Here is a 6980-nt window from a genome sequence, read left to right as displayed (position 1 = left end):
TGAGTAAGAGGAATAAATATAAGATCACAGGGAAAAATGAAGTAAAAATTTTTAACTGTTAAAGAATATTCATGTGTATTTTTTTAAACAGCTGATGATGAGTATCAAATTGCTCTGGCATTTATTTCTATTGAAAACTTTTAAAAAGGTAATTTGATGTTTTGTTTAAAAATATAAACATATGCAACATGATAAAAGTCACATCTTAAATGAAAGTTTAATAATCGACTCAAAAAGTATTAAGTTATTAAGTTGAAATTTGGAGAAACAGATTTTCCATTTAAAAATACATGATAACTGTTGCCTAGAGCTCATCTAAAGAAACTCTTGTGGAATTAACTATGAGAGTTTGCAAGTATTTGTGCTCACTTCTCATGTCAATATTAAAACTGCACAGCATTTTGAAGTCTGGCGTGACTTTTCAAGAGTTTAATAAAGACAGCACTACAACATTACAAAAAGTAGGATGGAAAAACCTTAATATCTATAACATTTAGGAAAATTGCTAAAGACTTACAAAGATGAGCAAGCAGCTTACCAGTAATCAATATAGACTAATTTGATATGTGCTGTACTATCTGCACAGTAGGAACGATGTCTTTATACCTTTATTCATCATGGACTGTGATCGCTGATTCTATAACCTTTCAATGGATTTATTAGAATTCCTGCTTTGAAAAAAAAAACAGGAGAGTAGAGGGGTGTCTAAATAATTTCACACTACTTTACTTTTCTGATCATCTTTACAAAAACAAGATATAGGATTATCCAGCCTTCCAGTCCCTTTAAGTGGAGAAGAGGTAAAAGCACAATCACTTAATAGTCTACTAGAACATTTTACAAAATATGCGAATAAAATGTACACATCATGAAGTCACAGAACTGGAGAGATATTTGTTCCAATTTTAAACTTTATATTCACGTAATTTCTTTTTTCAATTGCATGTATAATCAAACTCTAGCAAATTAATATTAAGTTGCAAATTAAATTGAAGAGTGGAATGGACTTTTTCCACCTAGTCAAAAATATTTATCTTACGATGTTCCAGTAGGCTATTTAAGAGTATTTTCCCTTGGCTTACCTTGTATCCTTTAATTTCACACTAGTAGTTTGAGAGTATCCATTTTTTTCTTTTAGTTTAAATAGTGTTCCAGAGAAATAATCCATATGGAAATAATGTTTTGAGCTCAAAGTTACTAATGTCCTCTGTAAAAAGTACATTACGAAAATTCAAGTTCCTTAAATTATTGTTAGCTATTAAGTTAGCTACTAAAACAAAAACTGCCGAATGCTGTGAAACCACCTTCACAGGTGCCATAGGGTTGAAGGACCAAAATTAACCTTTTTTTTTTTGAGACGGAGTCTCGCTCTGTCGCCCAGGCTGGAGTGCAGTGGCCGGATCTCAGCTCACGGCAAGCTCCGCCTCCCGGGTTCACGCCATTCTCCTGCCTCAGCCTCCCGAGAAGCTGGGACTACAGGCGCCCGCCACCTCGCCCGGCTAGTTTTTTTGTATTTTTTTAGTAGAGACGGGGTTTCACCGTGTTAGCCAGGATGGTCTGGATCTCCTGACCTCGTGATCCGCCCGTCTCGGCCTCCCAAAGCGCTGGGATTACAGGCTTCAGCCACTGCGCCCGGCCTTTTTTATTATTATTATTATTTTATTTATTTATCTATTTATTTATTTATTTATTTATCTATTTATTTATTTATTTTTTGAGACGGAGTTTTGTTCTCGTTGCCTAGGCTGGAGTGCAATGGCGCGATCTCGCCTCACTGAAACCTCCACCTCCCCGGTTCAAGCAATTCTTCTGCCTCAGGCTCCTGAGTAGCTGGAATTACAGGCACCCACCACCATGCCCAGCTAATTTTTGTATTTTTAGTAGAGACAGGGTTTCACTACGTTGGACAGGCTGGTCTCGAACTACTGACTTCAGGTGATCCACCAGCCTCGGCCTCCCAAAGTGCTGGGATTACAGGCGTAAGCCACCGTGCCCGGCCCAAAATTAACCTTTCTGAGAGAGAGAGAGAGATGGGGAGAAAGACAGAGAGATGTAATTTACATTGACAAGAAGATAAGTATTAACAGAAAAAAAAAAATTATTATGCATTTCAGGGAGATCAGAAGTTCAGCCTCTGATATTAATGTATTAATGAGGTTATTCTATCTTTGCCTTTATCAAAATTGTTTTGCTGGAAAACTAAATAGGGAAAATGTATAAACCCTTGGGAAATGAAGCATTTAGTTCTTAAAATTCAATTCTTTTTAAATAATATGTCAGTAACCTCAGATAGTAAGTTGAGGAATTTTTGTATTTACTTTTCCATACGATCCCCTTTTAGTCCTTCTCTTGGAGAAATTTAATACTGTCAGAGGTGATGTGCATCGAAGGCTAAAAGGATCTCTTCAGGGGGCAGAACGTATTTTAAAAGGCAAGCTCTTAACTGGACTGCCTTTACTAAACTAGGGATTCTTTTTCTCCTTTTAAAAACAAAAAAGTTAATAAATTATTGGCCAATATTAAAATAATAATACAAAAGTATATATAATAGAAATATTTTTAAAGAGAGAGAAACACTCTTTTAGAAATATACTTTATTGCAATAAAAGGTCAAAAGCTGTTAACAATTCATCAGGCAATGTAGAAATAAAGCTATAATGCCCTTAATTTTAACCATGTTTTGATTTCTTGCCCAAATTCAAGTGGATCTTTCCAAGCTTCGCAAGGACTCTCTCAGGAAGGAGCCTATTGGCTAATCTACTATATTTTTAGTAACTTTTTTTTCTTTTTTTACTGTTCTATTCTATCAGTGCTAACATTAATTTATTTCTACTAATTAAGATTGAGAAGAGTTCTTTCCACCATAGACCCAAATAAATATTTCAACATAAGTTATGTGAAAATGAATGGAAACCTGTGAAATTCTAATTTTAGTCAACAGATTTAAGCAGTTATCATTATGCCTTTATCTATTTCTTGAGAACTATAGTTAGAAGAGTTACACACCAATAATTTGTTCCTGGGTTATAGACCAGCAATGAAAGCTTCCATGAATGTTGATTTGCTCTAACCTAAAGGTAATGATATTTATTTTGCTTATCAGCAGAACCTTGAACTTTACTTCACGACTCTTCACCTGAAAACAGCTACCCACTTGTTCTACTTTGGAGATTCTCATCTTAACTCTATCTGAAATATTTCTTTTCTGTATTGAATCTCAGACTTACCATTAAAATCACATTTGGAGACATTTTGATCATTCAGTGTCCTAGCTCATTTTCTGTTGCTATAAGTGAATACCACAGACTGGGTAATTTATTAATATAAAGAATAGAGGTTTGTTGAGCTCACTGTTCTGGAGGCTGAGAAGTCCGACAGCATGGGACCAGCATCTGGTGAGAGCCTTAGCTGGTCCTAATTATCTTCCAAAGGCCCCATATCCAATCAACATATGAATTTTAGGATTAGATTTCTAACACATGAAATTTGGAGGACACATTCACACCATAGCACTCAGTATTACAGAAAGGGCAAAAAAGTTACAGCGATATTCTTATATAAACTGGTATTCAGATTGAGGTCACCTTTATGGGAGATTATTCCTTATAAGATTATTTCTTGTAAGTGAGCAAACAATATTCAATGAATTTAAGAGATATAAAAAAACAGCTCTGGAAATGATTAACTTCACTGCTTTCAATCAGGTGTGTGGATCAGTATGACAGAATATTGAACTGGTAGCTAATTCTTAAAATTGGATGAAAAGGGCAGACAAAACCTGGAGAATCTGAGAACAGCAAGTTGGTATAGGAAAACTTCCCCTGAAATGAGAACCATTGAGTAACTCAGAACAATTTCCAGGAGAAAAAAAAAAAAAGGAAGTAATCAGAGTACCTGGTTATATTTAAGAGTGAAAACCTAATGCAGAAACCTAACATTTTGAGTATGCCAATATAAGTTGTACTAGCAAAACGTTTGGCTGCAGATCACATATATTCCAACTACTAGAGGCGTAAACAAATAAGAGTTTCTTTTCCTCATATAAAAAGTCTAGAGATAGGCAGTTGCTGGAACTACTTTATCTGTTCATGGAAACTACTCTGCTCACTGCAGCCTCTACCTCCTGAGTTCAAGCAATTCTCCTGCTTCAGTCTCTCAAGTAGCTGGGATTACAGGTGCATGTGACCACACCCAGCTTTTGTGTATATATATATACACTTGTGTGTGTGTGTGTGTGTGTGTGTGTGTGTGTGTGTGTGTGTATTAGTAGAGATCCTCATCTCTGCTAAACATCTTCACCATGTTGGCCAGGCTGGTCTTGAACTCCTGACTTCAGGTGATTCACTTGCCTCCCAGTGAAACTACTCCTAACCTAGTGTGTTATTCTGTTCTGCCATCTTATGTGGGCTCCCATTTACCTGGGTATTACCCAGTGGTTGCAAGATGGCACTGCATCTATAGACAAGTCTATGTTCAAAGTCAGATTAGTGGTGTGGGTGGTTGTATCAGCTTCATACATCCCTTTGGAATGTAAAAACTTTCCCAAGAAATCCAGTAGAAATCAATTTACATATCAATGGACAGAACTGTCATATAGCCACTCCCTAACTATAAGATAAGCTAGAAATTCAGTACATTCTGATTTTCTCTGTGTGTGTTTCTTTTTTTCTTTTTGATTTAGTTTTTAAAAAGTGGCTATCTGGATTTCCGTTACATAAATTAACTAATATGTGATTGATAAATAAGGCAAAAATGTCATTATAAAACAATTAATATGTTATTTCCTGTGTAATTCTCTTATGCAAAAGGACCCAGAACATGAGGAGTAAATTCATGTTATATTGATTTTAAAATGTACATTTTTTTCACATTTTAACATTTTTGAAACCAATGGAGTTTATAATTGTTGTGGGCCAGATGTAATTCATTATAAATTGCCATTGTCTGTGCATGCATATGCAAACTTGGTCATAGTAGTATATATCATCATGCATTCAAATGAATTATGCACTGTTGGTACTGCATGCCAAGCAATGTACCTGAAGGCAAGAGAAAGTGAAAAATTCCTCAAAGTCAATGAAAGAAATTTCACAGCAACAAGAGACTGACTGATATATCTATTAATCACGTAAAACTATCATTAAGACAGAAAACATCAGTTTGTCAGAAATTTAATGCTGATTTTGAAGAGAAGCTGTTTAATATTCAGTGATGCATGATTCAGTAAGGTTAAATAAAGCTATAAATTAGTCAAATGTAAAAACATCAGCTTCAAAATTCATAAGTTAGTAACTTGGAAGAAAACTTCAAAATGCTTTTAAGAAATGCTATAATGCTCTTAATGGCATAGGTTATAATATCATGTGCAAAAATATGGATGACGTTGCTGAGTTGAAAAGTAATATAAAAGAGTTAGGCTCCAAATGTAAAGAAGTTTTAAAAATATTTAACCAATTCTCTTTATATGTAATTGCTAGTTTTAGGTATACACAAGAGTGATATCTATTTAATTCCATGAGCAAATTAGTCTAAAAAAACTATTTCAATGAGTAAACAACATAATTATAACTTTGAAAATAAAACACTGTGCCATTGCTTAATTAGCATGTATCACTCTTTCTTATTAGCTGATAAATTGAGTGTTTTATCCTACATTCAAGGCATCTTAATGAATTTGATATAATCAGCAAGAAAATGGGGGGAAGTCTTCAGATTAGCTACTCTACTGGAATCAAGAACCCCCTCTGAATAATTTTTAAAAAGATAAAAGTGAGGTCTTCATGAGTTGATCCCTCTCCAAAGATACTCACCAAGCCTTCAATGACTCATATTTGGCTCCACTACCCTCCCTCCTTGGTTTTGAAAACAGCAGCCCCACTAACCCAGAACTCTGTTTCCATCTCCATTGACTCAGTATCTACTACCTTTGTTTTAGTTAATGTTTTGCCATGATTTCCTGTTTTGATTTTTTGTTTTGAGGGGTGTTTTGGGGTAAATTTTAATATACCCAGTGGTAGCCTCTGTTTGCATCTCATATTCAAATATACAATTGATCACTAATCATCAGGGAAATGCAAATCAAAACCATAATAAGATATCATCTCACCCCAGTTAGAATGGCTCTAAGCAGAAGAACAAAAATAACAAATGCTGGTGAGGATGTGGAGAATAGGGAACATTCAGGCACAGCTGATAGGAATGTAAAGTAGTATAGCCATGACAGAAAACAACATGGAGCTTCCTCAGAAAATTAAAAATAGAACTACCAGATGATCCAGCAATCGACTGTTTAGAATATAGCCAATACTAGCTTTTCTTTGTAGTTTCTTGACCTTTAGTGACTTGGGTATATTTGACTCCCTTTTTTGGCACACTTTTTTTTTTTTTTTTTTTTGGATTGTGTAAGGCTGGTCTCTCCTGACTTTCTGCTAACATCACCGACTACACCTTTTCTGTCTCCTTTGCTGAATCTCAATTCACTTCTGATTGACTTCTAAATGTCAGTGCCCTATTCACAATCACAAAGATATAGAATCAACCTACGTGTCCAAGTGTCCATCAATGGATGATTGAGTAAACAAAATGTAGTATGTTTATATACCATGAAATACTACTTGGCCATTAAAAAGAATGAACTCGTGTCTTTTGTAGCAATTTGGATGGAACTAGGAGCCGTTATCCTAAGTGAAATAGCTCAGAAACAGAAAGTTAAATATGCATATTTTCACTAATAAGTGGGAGCTAAATAGCGTAAACACACAGACATCAAGTATGGAATAAGAGACATCAGAGACTTAGAAGGGTGGGTGGATGGGAGGGGATGAGTAACGAGAAATTACCTAAAGAGAGCAATGTATGTACACATTTGAGTGATGAATACACTGAAAGCCCAGGCTTCACCACCATGCAATAGATGCATGTAACACAACTGCACTTGTCCTCAAATTTGTACAAATGAGGAAAAAAGAAATCTGGGGTTA

This window comes from Chlorocebus sabaeus, chromosome 3 (assembly GCF_047675955.1).
Source record: "Chlorocebus sabaeus isolate Y175 chromosome 3, mChlSab1.0.hap1, whole genome shotgun sequence".
NCBI classification, from domain to species: domain Eukaryota; kingdom Metazoa; phylum Chordata; class Mammalia; order Primates; family Cercopithecidae; genus Chlorocebus; species Chlorocebus sabaeus.
This window is presented reverse-complemented; position numbering follows the sequence as displayed.